This window comes from Dromiciops gliroides, chromosome 2 (genome assembly GCF_019393635.1).
Source record: "Dromiciops gliroides isolate mDroGli1 chromosome 2, mDroGli1.pri, whole genome shotgun sequence".
Lineage (NCBI taxonomy): Eukaryota > Metazoa > Chordata > Mammalia > Microbiotheria > Microbiotheriidae > Dromiciops > Dromiciops gliroides.
The window spans coordinates 511,159,139-511,174,684 of NC_057862.1; the positions used below are offsets into that span (position 1 = coordinate 511,159,139).

At 35.9% G+C, this 15,546-nt stretch overlaps 1 pseudogene; it reads left to right on the forward strand.

The window, feature by feature from the left end:
• Nucleotides 1-4,043, forward strand: part of LOC122739216 — a 58,276-nt pseudogene extending 54,233 nt beyond the window's left edge.
• Nucleotides 4,044-15,546: the final 11,503 nt, after the last annotated feature.

Below are 15,546 nucleotides of genomic sequence, written 5' to 3' on the forward strand. Positions count from 1 at the left end.
GAATAATATAATGAAAAAAGCACTGAATTTGGAATGAGAACACCTGAATATGAATCATAACTCTAGAATTTTTTTATCGGTGTGACCTTATGCTAGTTATTTCTCCCTGAGCTACAGCTTCTTGAGTTGTAAAATAAAGGGAGCTGAACTAAATGACTTTTGATATCCTTTCCAACATGAAATTCTATGATCTTATAAATATTTTTCCTGTAGGTATGACAGAAATGAACAAGTAAAGAGAAAGGTTCAAAAATAAACAGTGCTTCTGAATTGAGAGGTTTCTGGATATATTGTTATAGTGTATACAGAGAGCTGAAGGATGGCTTGTGGATATTTTATTTTAGCTATTGCAAGCTTTAGGAGATGCAGCTTCAATTAGCCTTTGATATTATTTAGCATAGTGGATAGAAGGCCAAACTCAAAGCCAGGAAGATGTGGGTCCAAATCTAGAACTTTACGCACAATGGCTGTGTGAATCTGGGTATGTCATATAATCTCTTAGTGCCTCCAAGTACTAATACTGTTAATTGTAGAGAAGGTGCCAAGCCGAAATGGGTTTGTGTTGGGATGTTCATTTTTATTCATGTGGGAGTTCCCCATATTAATGAAATAAGTTTTAATCCCTAATTATATTCATCAATGAAACAAATGTGAGGATAAATTTCTCTAACATGGGGAGCTTATTTATTACATTCTAATAGAAGAAATATTTAAATTGATTCCCTTTCAAAGAACTTTAGGAATAGAATAACCAAACTAATCAGATAACCCAAGGCTAGCATATGTAATCAGCCCTAAATTTAGGAAGAAATTCACCAGACTGTAGCAATTGTCCTTTGTAGTTTCTTTTCTTATATCCCATCAATAATGTCCGTTCATTCACATAGAATGATGACTTTTGAAAATTGATTATTACTCAATGGTAGAGGTTACTATAAGTACTTGGATTTAATTTTAGTTATGCCACCATGTGGATAATTTCTTTTACATGTATGAATATATCACTTCATCCCCCCTAAGAGATACTTTTAATATGTTTAAAGCCCAGGGCAAACAATAGTTAGCTCTGGGCTAATGGGATCCAACTACATTCTGTGATTAGATTAAAATGCTAGAAAATAGAAAAAATGAGAAGAGGGAAAAGGAAAGAGAATTGAGGTTATCTCGACTGGAGATGAGCCAGCAGAAGAGTGACCTAATAACTTGTTTCAAATATCTTGGGGGTTATTATATAAGATCGGCTTAACAGCTTTGCAAATTTACTGAGAGCCAAACAAAAGGAAAGAATAGATGAGATTTGGGTTAGGGATAAGAAAGAACATCTTCAAAGTAGGAGTTTCTAAATACTGTAACGAGTTTATTGAAGGAGGTTAGAGATACATCCCCTGGAGATGGTTTGGACTTGGCTCAATTTTCATCTTTTTACTATCTCTATAGGGCAGAGCATAGTTAGGCCATATGCATAGTTATGTAAAATAGCTTAGATATAATTGTCAATCAACAAAACATTCAAAGTCAATATTCTGAAACTTTACTCCATATATGAAGTTTGTCTTCATTTGTCTTTTTAAAGCACAAATGAATTTTGGTAGAATGGACTTTGGTAGATTTTGGACTATTCTCCACAATGAATACTTCATCCAAAATCTCTTAAAATATCATATATTAGGGGGAAGCTAAGTGGCTTCCCTGTATTCAGGAAGACCTGAGTTCAAAGTCACTTAACCCTCATTGCTCCACAAAGAAAAAAAAATCATATATTACAGTTTTTTTCTTTTCAATGTGGAAGCTCTAATTTGACAACTGAATGGACATGAAATGATTCCTAGTTTCCAATGTTGATATAATGAATTATTTTCTGAAATGAAAACTTGCAACATTTCACTCAGAAAAAAACCCCCATATTTTCATCCAAATGGGAATTGTGGCATGATGGCAAGATTTTAAGCTAATAATGTCATAGAATATGCACAGATTACATTTTTTTGAAGGGCAATTGGGGTTAAGTGACTTGCCCAGGGTCACACAGCTAGTAAGTGTTAAGTGTCTGAGGCCAGATTTAAACTCAAGTCCTCCTGAATCCAGGGCTGGTGCTCTATCTACTGTGCCACCTAGCTGCCTCAAGATTACATTTTTCAAAAAAAATAGTTACATTATTAGTTTATCCACATGCTTCTATGCACCAGCTTCGATCTTTCCATGGAGTCAACTTGCTGTTCTCCTATAGCATGTTCTCTCTCCTGTCCCCATTCCTTTGTACTCAGTATACCTCATGCCTAGAATGATTTCTCTCCATATTTTGGCCTCTTAATTTTCCCAACTTTCTTCAAGACACAAGATGCCTTTCCGACTTTTCCAAAATCCATCTAGAGGTACATTCCCCTCTAAAATTACATTCCAGATACTCTAATTTTTTTTTTAGGGAAATGGGGGTTAGGTGACTTGCCCAGGGACATACAGCAAGTAAGTGTCAAGTGTCTGAGGCTGGATTTGAACTCAGGTCCTCCTGAATCCAGGGCTAGTGCTTTATCCACTGAGCCACCTAGTTGCCCCCCCACCGCTACTCTAATTCGTATATATGCATAATAATTTGAATTCTGTCTTCCACATATTACTGGCACATAATAACTCAACTCCCCCACAGTGTCTGGCATGTAGTGACCAATTAACATATGTTAGTTAGCTGACTGACCCAATCACATATTGCTCAAGAAATATGATTTTGATAAATATAGGGAATTACCTAGTGTGGAAAACTCTAACAGTGAATGAATCAATCATCTTTCAAGAATGTATTAGGCAGTTGTTGATGGTAAATTTTTGTGTATGTAATTTTAGTTGTCTGTCTGGGTAAATGGGAAATAAATGATATAACACACATATATATGCATGTATGTGTATGTATATGTATAGGTGTATTCTCTCTCTCTTCCAAGCCTCACAGTCTATATTGCTTAAGAGTTCAGAGCTCAATGTAGCAAATATTTATTAAATCATCCATTATATGAAAGACAGTGAGAAATATTTTGGAAGAGTGGAGAGAGGGTGGGTCTTGGAGTTGAGAGGATATATGTTAAATCCCCTCATATGCAGTGCCTGTGAGATTCTGGCCAAGTGGTTTAGCTTCTCTGTGTCCCAGACAACCCAGAAAATAATAAGTTTGCCATCAAGTTGGACATCTCCATCAATAGAAGAAGTTTCCACAAAGGAAGTTCCCCAAGCTAATTAAATCAGAGGTTGAACAGAATGACAGAGGGAGACAGCTAAATAGATGGACAGACATGGACAAAGAGACACAGACACAGAGAGAGAGATACACAGAGGAACACAGGGAGAAATAGAGAGACAGAGCAGAGACACAGAGAAATAGAGACAGACAGACAAATAGGCAGGAGGTAGAAAGGGAAAGGTAGGAAGAAGGAGAAAGGGAAAAGAAAAGAAAAGAAAAGAAAAGAAAAGAAAAGAAAAGAAAAGAAAAGAAAAGAAAAGAAAAGAAAAGAAAAGAAAAGAAAAGAAAAGAAAAGAAAAGAAAAGAAAAGAAAAGAAAAGAAAAGAAAAGAAAAGAAAAGAAAAGGAAAGGAAAGGAAAGGAAAGGAAAGGAAAGGAAAGGAAAGGAAAGAAAAAGAAAAAAAAGTGCTCCCTGAGGTTCTGTACCTTTCAGCATGACAATAAGTTTTCAATAGCCAAACATGCTAATTTTAGTAACATTCCTGACTTTCAGACCCACAAAATTGATAGAGTTAAAGTAATTGTTATTCCTCTCACTACTGCCCTTGTTGGTTTTAGCCAGATCTCTCTTATGTTGTCAAGACCAGTGTAAATTCAATTGTGTCATAAGATCTAGTGACAAGCGCAGACAGGGTATGAGATATAGGCAATACGGCACAGTCTAAGAATCTAGTGACCTTGACTGAAGATTTGTCAGCTTTGGTAGTGCATTAATTCTCCATTATTTCATTATTTCAGGTGAAAAAGAAACTGAAATTGATGGGGAGTTTTGGACATTAGGTGACATGAAGAATGTGGAAATCGTGATTTTCTAGTTATTGTTTACATATGAAATTAAATTTTTTTCTAGGTTAAAGTCAGGATGAAAAGAATATGAGAAAAAAGCACCAGAACAAATAGCAATATTGTTGTTGTCTCAGCTTCTGTCCCCGTCCTTGTCAATCTATATCTCTTTTCAGGAAATATTCTAGTATTTCTAAATGGTTTCAAGTTGGCAACAGAAGAGATATAATTCCTCTATGCTTTACACATACACACACACATCTGTATAAACACACATCTGTAGACACAGAATGTAAGTTGCAAAGAAGGTGCAGAGCTGTATTGGTAGGGATGGTTTTTCTTCTAGTTTCTGCATCATTTTCATGCCAATGAAATCATAGATACAACATCTAACACAGACATATGGTATATAGATTATTAGGAAAATGGAAAATAAGTGTATATGTTCTTGTTGAGAAATCTGTGACACTGGGGTGTTAGCCTGTGCATGGTCCACACAGTAAGTGGCAGCAACAGTGGCCATAGCAGCATCTTTGAGAGATCTCAGGCCAGAGGCAGCAAGGGGATACCATAACTGGTCCCCTAAAGCCACATGTCCTAGCACACTTCTCTACCTTGGAACTGCTACCCAGAAAAGAGTATCTGCAATAGAGTTGCCAATCAATGAAATCTATACTTAGTGCTAGGAAAGAGTCCTCTATAATCTCTTTGTGACCATTTGTTTAACCTGCTTACTTTCTCTGGGTTGAGAACTACTGAAACTTCTGTTGCTGAATGAACCTACATGTGTGTACTCCAGACAGGCTTCTACTCCAGTGTTGTGGAATTTTCCCTCCTATCTCCTAAGCTTTTTAGTCCATAAAAATGTCTCACTCTGACCTTTTGTTGGCTCTGCCACTCCAAAATTTGATTTGCAGTGCTATTTTAAAGTTGTTTAAAGGGGGATTTTGAGAGAGTTCAGCTGTTTTTTTGCCTCTAATATGCCATCTTGGCCTGTCCTTCCTCTTCTTTTCAAAGTATAAGCATTAATGTATTCAATCTATCTGGTAACATTCATAACTATATCCCTTTTTGGATGTGTCAGCTCCAACTCCAGTGGCAAACTTGCAGAATGGTTTATTTTTGTAGACAGATTCAAATACCTTTGTTCGTAAAGGTTGAATGCTGTCCTAATAACCTATCCATATTGTTCTTGCCTGTCCTTTAGTCTCCTCTTATTATCATTTCTAAATTGTACATATATGCTTATAATTGCAGATGTAAATATGTATATGCCTATATACATATAGGCATAAATTTATAATAATTTATCCCCTGATAGAAGGCAACCTCTTTGAAGGAGAAGGTTGTTTATTTTTCTTTATATCCTTATCAATTAACACAATACAGGCTGCATAGTAAGCATAACATAAGACTTGGAATTTTTCCAATCAGACACCCCCCTCCCACAAAAAACCCACACATTAAAGTATATAAAATCTCAGGGACAGCTAGGTGGTGCAGTGGATAAAGCACTGGCCCTGGATTCAGGAGGACCCGAGTTCAAAGCTGGCCTCAGACACTTAACACTTACTAGCTGTGTGACCCTGGGCAAGTCACTTAACCCCCATTGCCTCTCAAAAAAAAATTATATAGGATCTTGAGATTGTAGTTCACTGTATTATCATTGAGTCAATAATGTGATATGTAAGCAAAAAAGCCAATGTAATATTAATTGAAACAGTAGCAAAGAGGAATTATTTTTACAATTATATACATCATGAAGAAGTTTGTGTATTAGGTATTAAAGGCTCATTCAATATGAAAAATATAATAATGAAAATTGATTATATTAATAGACAAACTCTGCTAGAGTTTTCTTTAATAGACTGATCCTTCACCTGGAAGATGGTCATCAATCTGAGAGCTACTGTGGCTTCAGAAAGAGCCAAATAATGGTTCATAAGGCACTTGCTGCCTTAAAGTCCAGAAGAAATGCCAGGAGCAGAACATTTCTGTATACAACATTCATCAATATGATCAAGGCCTTTGATACTGTCAGTCATGAGAGCTTATGGAAAGTTATGACAAAATTTCATCGCCCTGAGATGTTCATCAGTATCGTATATTAGTTTCATGATGGCATGCTTGCACAGGTTCTGGACAATGGACAATGCTCTCATGCTTTTCCAGTCAACAATACAGTGGAGCAAGGCTCTGTGGTTGTTCCCATACTTTTTATCATGATGTTTTCAGGGATATTGGTGAATGCCTGCAAATGACATCAAGATTAGCTACCCCACTGACAGTAAATTAACTTGAAAAAGCTACAGGCCAAGACTAAAGTGGAATGAGAGTTAGTCCATGACATTTTGTTCACTGTTGATAATGCAATCAATGAAACCTTTGAGGCTAAGATGAAACAAAGTATGTATTGATTCTCTGCTGCTTGTGCTAATTTTGGTTTAAATAACACCAAGAAAATAGAGGTTCTCTAACAGCCAGTGCCACACCATCCATACATGCTACCAAATGTACATACAGCAAATGGAGAAATTTTGAATGCTGTGGATAAAATCTCTTACCTTAGCAGTATACTTTCCAGGGATATACACATAGGTGCCAATTTTGATGTACACATTGCTGAAACTAACTAAATATTTGGGAGACTCTGAAGGAAAGTGTGGGAGAGAAGAGGTATTAGACTGTCTACCAAACTGAAGGCCAACAGAGCCATTGTGCTGACCTAATTTTTGTATGTCTGTGAAACCTGAACAATATTCCAATGCCATACGAAAACCTAAATCACTTCCATTTGAATTGTCTTAGGAAGAATCTGAAAATCACCTGGCAAGATAAGGGACAGACACTGCATTCAAACTCTACTGCAGAGAGAATACTGATAGGATGTCTATGTAGTCCAAATGCCAAACATAGATTTATCTAAAATACTATTTTACAGAGAACTCACACAAGGCAATCCCTCACATGGGGATTTGAAGAAGAGGTACAAGGTTACTCTCAAGGTCTCTTGGATGAATTTTAATATTGATTGTGAGACATGGGAGACTCTGACTCAGGACTGCCATACATGGCATGCCTGTAATCACAGCAACACAAAGCAAATTTGACATATGCAAATTTAGAAACCTCTCCACCTTGTTCAAATGAACTATTTGAGCCTTAACTGTGTTAGAGTCTTCTGAGCTCATATTGGACTGGTCAATAGAACACACTGTACCTTGATGCCAACATTGTGATGTCACTGGTTCCCTTTGAGAAAGAAGGATGAACAATAATCATACTTTACTTCAAATACACAGAGAAACTGTCATAGCATTGATCTTTTGATGATCCACAAGGATTCTACTAATAAGTTTGTGAACTACAAAATTCTGTTATTTCACTATTGTCTTTTTTCCCTCTGTATTATGATCATTAACCCCTTTCTTCATCATTAAAATCTGCAATTACTCAATGCCTCAGTTCTTTTCCAAGCAGTAGTTTCCCTTTATGCTTACACAAGCAACACTTTTCTTTTGTCCTCATTTTAATGTATTGGTGGACCAATTAAACTATACATTTTGTTATACATTTGTTTTAATGTCATCATGCCCTACCAAGCTCCAATAGTGTATACAGCACATTTCACTCTGCTTCAGTTCATGTAGGTCTATCCAGGTTTTCCTGATAGCATCATGTTCATCATAACTTTTATATAGTACCTTAAACTTGACAAAGAATTTTCTTCATAATAGCCCAGCAAAGTAGGTACCATACATTTTGCCTTTACAGTCAATCATCAAAACTATTTCCCTCCATCCTATTCCCTTCCCATGATATTTAGACTATTTTCTATCTTCTTTTACCCTATTCGTCCTCAAAATGTTTTTTACTTCTGACTGCCCCTCTTCTTCTCTACCCACCCTTCTTTTACCATTACCTCCTTATCCTCTTCCCCTCCTACTTTCCTGTAGGATTAGATTACTCCTTCCAATTGTGTGTGTATGTTATACCCTCCTTGAGCCCACTCTGATGAGATAAAGGACTTTGAGCTAATTTTGTGTTCTAAACTTTTTCCTCCCTCCCTCCTCAACCCTTCCTATGAAATCAAGCAATTCAATGTCATACATGTGCAGTTATGTAGAACCATCTTCACCTTCCTTGAAAGTGTTTTGCTTTTAACTACTCCCACCACCAATTTGCCCTTCCTTCCTTCCCCTGTTTTCCCTCTCCCCCTTATCTCCTTCCCCTCCCACTTTCCCTCGGACAAAATATATTACTATACACACTTGAGTATGTATGTTATTCCCTCTTTGAACCAATTCTGATGATAGTAAGGTTCACTCACTCACAATGATTATAAATGTAAATCCATGTGTATGCCATTTCTTTTCACCTTTTTTTTTTTTTTAGTGAGGCAATTGGAGTTAAGTGACTTGCCCAGGGTCACAGAGCTAGTAAGTGTTAAGTGTCTGAGGCCAGATTTGAACTCAGGTACTCCTGACTCCAGGGCCAGTGCACTATCCACTGCGCCATCTAGCTGCCCCTTTTCATCTTTATTATATTTTTTTCCATTGTACAAAATTACCGTTATAATATGATTATAGGCATAATTATCATCTCTAACAAATTTTTACCATTTACTTAATAGAAAAAGTAATTTATGTCTTCATCATTGGCATAAATCTATCATTCTATTTTTCCCACTCCTTCCTCCTCTTCCCCTCCTCTCCATAAGCTTTTTTCTTACTTCCTTCATGTGACTTACCTCTCCCTGGTCTACCTCTCCCTTTCCTCCTCTCCCAGTGCATTGCTCCTACCCCTCAACCCTATTTTAAAGATGTCATCATGGGTTAGCTAGGTGGCACAGTGGACAAAGCACCAGCCTGGGACCCAGGAGACCCTGAGCTCAAATATCGGCCTAGACATAAGCCACCCCACTTTGCCTGCCCCACAAAAAACAGATAAACAAAAAATAAAGGCTTTATACGTACCATCCCTTCATATTCAGTTCAGACCTCTGTCCTCTATCTAATTGTATTTCTTTCAGCTACCCTAATACTAAGAAAGTTCTTATGAGTGTGAAGTATTATATTCCCATGTAGGAATGTAAACAGCTTAATCTTTTAATATCCCTCATGATTTCTGTTTCCTGTTTACCTTTTTTATGCTTCTCTAGGATCTTGTATTTGAAAGTCAGTTTTTTGTTCAGTTCAGGTCTTTTCATCACAAATGCCTGAAACTCCTCTTTTTCATTGAAGTCATATTTTTCCCCCTGAAAGTTTATACACAGTTTTGCTGGGTAGGTGATTCTTGAATGTAGTCCCAGTTCATTTGCCCTCTGGAATATAATATTGCATGACCTCCAGTTCTTTAATGTAGTTGCTGCTAGATCTTGTTTTAGCCTTATTGGAGCTCCATAGTATTTGAATTCTTTTTTTTCTAGCTGCTTGCAATATTTTCTCCGTGACCTGGGAGCTCTGAGATTTGGCTATAATATTCCTGGGAGTTTTCCTTTTGGGATCTCTTTCAGGAGGTGGTTGGTGGATTCTTGCAATTTCTATTTGACCTTCTTCTTCTAGACTATCAGGTTAATTTTCCCTGACAATTTCTTAGAAGATGCTGTCTAAACTCTTATTTTTTCATGGTTTTCAGGTAGTCCAATGATTTTCAAATTATCTCTCCTGGATCTATTTTACAGGTCAGCTGTTTTTTCAAGGAAATATTTCTTATTGCCCTCTATTTTTTTTGTTCATTTGGATTTACTTTACTTTGTCTTGGTTTCTCATAAAGTCAATAGCTTCCATTTGTTCAATCCTAATTCTTAGGCAATGATTTTCTTCTAAGAGCTTTTGTATCTCCTTTTCCATTTGGCTTTTCAAGCTGTCGACTTTTTTTTTTCATGACTCCCCTGCATTTCTCTCATTTCTCTTACCATTCTTTCTTCCACCTTTCTAAATCTTCCTTCTATCTCTCCTACTTTCATTCCAAAGTCTCTCTTGAGTGCTTCCATAGCCTGAGACCAATTCATATTTTTCTTGGAAGCTTTGGATTTAGAGGCCCTGAGGTTGTTATCCTCTTCTGACAGGGTACCTCTATCTTTCTTTTCACTAAAGAAAGTTTGTATACTTCTCAAATTTCTTTGCTTGCTCATCTTGCTGACTTTTACTTGACTTTTAACTCCCTCTTACAGTGGGACCCTACTTCTGAGCTATACTATCCCAAACTTCAAAGGGTCCCAGGAGTTTCAGTTTGAGGGAGGGCAGGTTTTTCTCTTGCCTGGCCTGTTCTCTGGTCTGAAGATAACTTCAAGCCATCTTGATAATTAACCAGCCTGCACAATGTTTTGTGCTGTGGTTCTTAGCTCCAATGAGCCTTGTGCACATCCCCCACCTGGGCCTCCCACCACTCAAGATTTCTTCCTGCTTCTCTGCTGGGGTGGGATAGCTGAATTCCTTCTTAGGTCCCACAGACACCCCTGAATTTCCCCCTCCCCCCACCAGCCATTCAGCTCTCTCACCTGACTATAAGCTTAGTTCCAGAAGACGCCAGTGCTACAGCTGATTTGGAGGTTCAGGGTTAAGTTCCTTTTCTACAGCATGTCTGGGATCTGTGTTGGTGGAATCATTGGGTTGGACTCTGTTAACAGCCCAGCACAGCCCCTTTTAAGCTGTCTTTGGCTAGAAAATAATCTCAGCTCATCTTTTTGTGGGTTTTGCTGCCCCAGGGGTTGTTTTATTGATGTTTTGGTGGTAATTGTGTCAGGAATTCTGTGTCTTCATCATTCTTCAAACCAACTCTAGTTCCCCTCTATATCCTTTCTTATCTAAGAACCTTGCCTTATATTTTACTGAATAAATTGAGGCCTTTTTCTCAGAACTCTCTTCTCTCCTCCTCATATTAAAACATTTAAATGTCTTCCCTGCTATTTCCTTCATCCACTGTCTCAGTTGAAAATCTTCCCCTTTCTCCTTGCCAATACAAACCTCTCTACAAGCCCCCTTTACATCTGATCCATCTAATCTTCTTCAGCAGATTTACCCCTCTGTACTCCCCTTTCACTCACTATTCTTCAATATCTCTCAAAGCACACTAGCTTCCTCCATGTTGCCTACAAATATGACTATGTCTCTCAAAAAAAAACCCAACAACAAACCAAAAGACCCTTTTATCCATCTATCCTCACTACCTACAATTCTTTATCTTTCTTACTTGATATAACTAAAATTCTCTGAGAAGCAACATAAAATTGGTGCCTCAACTTACTTTCTTCTCACTCTCTTAACTATCTGCAGTTCACTTGAGGACCCTATTATTCAGGTAAAATTGTCCTCTCCATAGTAACCAGGATATCTTAATTACCATATATAATGTTCTTCCAGTCCTTAGTCTTCTTAACCTTTCTGCAACCTTTGACACTCTGGATCAAGTTATTTTCTTTGATATTCTCTTCTCTTTAGTCTTTTCTTGTTTTTGTTTTGTTTTGTAACACTGACCTCTCTAGGCTGTCCTCCTACCTGTCAGATCATTTTTCGACTTCTTTGTTGGCTATTTATCCAAGTCACATCCACTAAATCTTTCCTACAATGATCTGTCCTGGTCCTTCTTCTCTTCTACCTCTATACTATTTTGAGTGTTGACCTCATCAATTCCCATAGATTCATTCATTCTTCCTACTGCAATTATTCTCAAATGCATTTTTTTTTCTAGCCCTCACTTCTCTAAAAGGCTATTGGACAACTTGAACTGAATGTATGTAGTCATCTTTCAGTTAACATGTCTAAAGGCAAATTAATTTATATTTGCCAAGAGTGGCAGGGAACCTTTCTTTTTTCTCTACTTCCTTATCAATGAGAAGATTACCAACAGGCTTCCAATCATCTAGCCTTGCAAACATAATGTAAAATTTTCTACTCCTCCCGAAACCTCTTTTTCCCAACATCCAATCTGTTGTCAAGTCCTCTTAATTCTATCTTCACATCTTTTGCACATGTGCTGCTTTCTCTACTGTGATACTACCCAAATCCTGGTGCATGTCTCTATAATCCCCCTGAACTATTACAATAGTCTCATACATGGTCTACAGCCTCAAATCTCTCCCCCTATAGTCCATATTCCTCTAAGATGTTATATTTAATTTCCTAAAACAAATGGCTAAATTTATTACTTTTCACTAATCTTTAGGGACTACCTAGTAGTTCCAGGAACAATTATTTATTTGCTTTTAAAGCTCTTCACATCTCTATTTCATCCAATCTTTCTAGTCTTCTCATACTTTAGTCCACTTCAATTATTCTATGTTCCATGACACTGGCCTTGTTGCTGTTGCTAGAAAAAAAAGATATACTATCTTTGACTCTATGAATTTTCGTTGTTTATTTCCCATGCTTGGCATGTTCTTCTTCATCACCTTCAATTTCTGACTTCCCCATCTTCCTTCAAGTCTAAGCTAAAATCACATTCAAGGAGCTTACTTCAGGCCCCCTTAATATTATTTCCTTTCCTCTCAAGCTACTTCCAACTTATCCTGAATATGTCTTATTTGTACATAGTTGTTTCTATGTTATCTCCTCAAATAGAATGATAAATTTTTGAGTGCAGGGGGCCTTGTTTTTTGCCATTCTTTGTGTCCTCAGTATTTAGCACAATGCCTAGTATACAACAAGTGCTTATTAAATTCTTGTTGACTCTCTGATGAATAAAGATAGTAACTCATCTATAACTTATTAGATACCAGTGAGTTACTTGAGGTAGGTTTTCTTTATACTATTCATAATTTTCATGTTAATTGAAATGTATCATTTAATTCTATCTTCATGTCACAATATATTTAACTGTTCCTCTAATATTGGACAGATATAATGCCTCTAGATTTTTCTGATTCTAAATAATGTTTCTAAAATTTTCTTAAGCAGAACATGCTTTTGTGTGTATATGTGCTAGAAAGATCATTTGACCATATTTCTTATTGAGTAATAGGCAAATTTTCTATTAATTTTAATGTTCAGTGTCATTTTTTCTAAAAGATATTCTACTAGTTTACAATTCTCCAAGAAAAAAAAAATGAATGCACCTGTTTCTCCACAATCCTGCTGATATTCTGTTTCTCATTTTTCATTATTACAGAGGTAGTAAAATAGCTAGAATATTGGAATTAGAATCATGAAGAAGTGACTTTGAATCTTGCCTCAGATTATTGCTAAGTGTGTAACCTTAGCTGAGTCACATGTATTTTGTCATAAACAACTCTTCTATAAAAGGGGAACTATGTCAACACCTATATCACAAGGTTAATGTAATGATCAAATGAGAATATATGTAAAACTCTTAGCAAGTATAAAACACTTCATACATGCTAATTATTCTTATTTTTATTCTTATTTTCAATTTGATTTTGATTTGCATTAGTTATAATTATCAAGGTAGATTAATTTGCAAATAATTTAAATTTCATATTTTCTTGCTTAAAAATTGTCTCTTTATTAGCTTTTGGCCATTTATCCATGATTTGCAATGTATTTTTATGAAATTAAAGTACATAAACACATGTGTAAATGCATATTTATATGTGTATACACACTCATATATACATATATATGTTTAATATATGATGGAAAAACTTTATTAAATTATGACAATCAGGAGAAAACATACCAAGAATGAAAACCAGGCACTAAGAAAAATAAGTAGAAAAGAAAAAGTAATTAGAAATGAATATATAAACAAAAAATCCTGATGAAGCCTTAAAGTGTATGAATTTTTAAAATTGCATTTTGCATTAAATTTCAATGTTTAAATTAAATAGCTATAAAATACATTTAATTTATTAGGTCAGGGAAAGAAAATCGGTTTTTACTTGCCTGATGTAGAAAAATCACTTATGAGCAAATTCCTTCCACCAAGGTCAGCACTTTCTCTGTAACTTTGTCAGAATTGTCTACCAGGTATATGAATTGCCCAAGGTCACAGAACCAGATTCAGAGCTTGAACTAAAGTTATGTTGATTAATTTTATACTAAGCCATGACAACTAATTTAGTATATTAATTTTTAATATTTAGATTAGAATATTTTTGTTTCAAGATGGGATAGTGCATATGATCAGTAGACCTAAAGTCAAGAAGATATGAATTCCAGACTGCTACAGACACTATCTAGCTGTGTTAAACTGAGCAAATTATTTAACTTCTCTCATTCTCAATTTCCTTATCTTTGAAGTATGAATAATAATAGAATCTACCCACAGCTTTATTGCAAGGATCAAATAAGTGTCATAGTTGTGCTGCATTCTGCCCTATTCGGACTAACTTTGGAGGATTCTCAGTCCTGGGAAGTACATTCTATAAAGGATATTGTTAAACTGGAGAGCATATAGCAAATTAATTCCTCAAGTTCATTCTTTTGAAAACAGATTAAAACAATGAGGAATATCTACCCTTCAGAGGCAAAGATTAAAGGAGAACATGATATTTTTCTTTAGGTATTTTAAGGACTTTATTATAGAGATGGATTAGTTTTACCATATACCTTTCCATAATACAAAAGACCAATTTGCTAGAAGGTGCAAAGATCCAATTTAGAATAAATTTGTGGAGGTGGGGAAATTTTTAAACATCTTATTACATTTTTAATTCTGCTAAACTGTAGGTGTATAATATAATGCAATAGCTAAACAAAGAAAAATGATTTGGGACAAATTTGCTGATGTACAAATAAAAGATTGGCATGGAAAGGAATAATAAGAATGTGGGATTATTCTATTGGGACACTGCTCATAAAAAATGATGGAAGAGAAACGCTCTTTGATTTGCCAACCACCTATGAAATTAGTCCCACTTTATTATAAAAGATAAGGCAGCATGTTGCTCTTTAAAAAGCTCTAGGGGTTATTATTATTATGTGTTTTACAGAAGTCAGGGAAACAATATAACCTGTCTCTTTTACCTCAATGGCTTTATTTTTAAGAATTGATGAATTTGCACTCCCAGCCCCACTCTCTCATCCCTATTTTTTAAATAAAATAAGTTCATTTAATGGTGGTTCATTTAATAATCCAAATAAGAGGAAAAAAAAATAAAGTTAGCTCTCATTGGTTCAGTTGCTACAGAATACATCCAAGCCTGGAGGCTGCTTTTCCAGATGCAACCTCTGTTATGCCTCATTCTTATTATATAAGCACAAGGTGATGAATATGCATTGCTTTTTAATGAGCCCCAGATCATCCCACAGAATAATATTCAAACCTATACTGTGCATTGGGAGTGGTGACATGCTTCTAAGGGAAGGCACTGTATACATTTCAAACTATGACTTTTAATTCTTCCTCAAAAATAGCTTACAAAATTACCTTCAGCTAGAAACTACATTATATTCTCCACTTCAGAGCAGAGCTTCCAAGTCCTCACATGGCATTATAAAATATTTTTCTTTTCTTTCTTTTTTTAAAGTGGTGATAGTTTCTTTAGAATGGAGAGGACTTTGCAAAATCAGCATTTCCAGGTCCCCAAATCTCTATATTTCTCAACTATTGGGACTGGAGTTGTGACTAAACTTT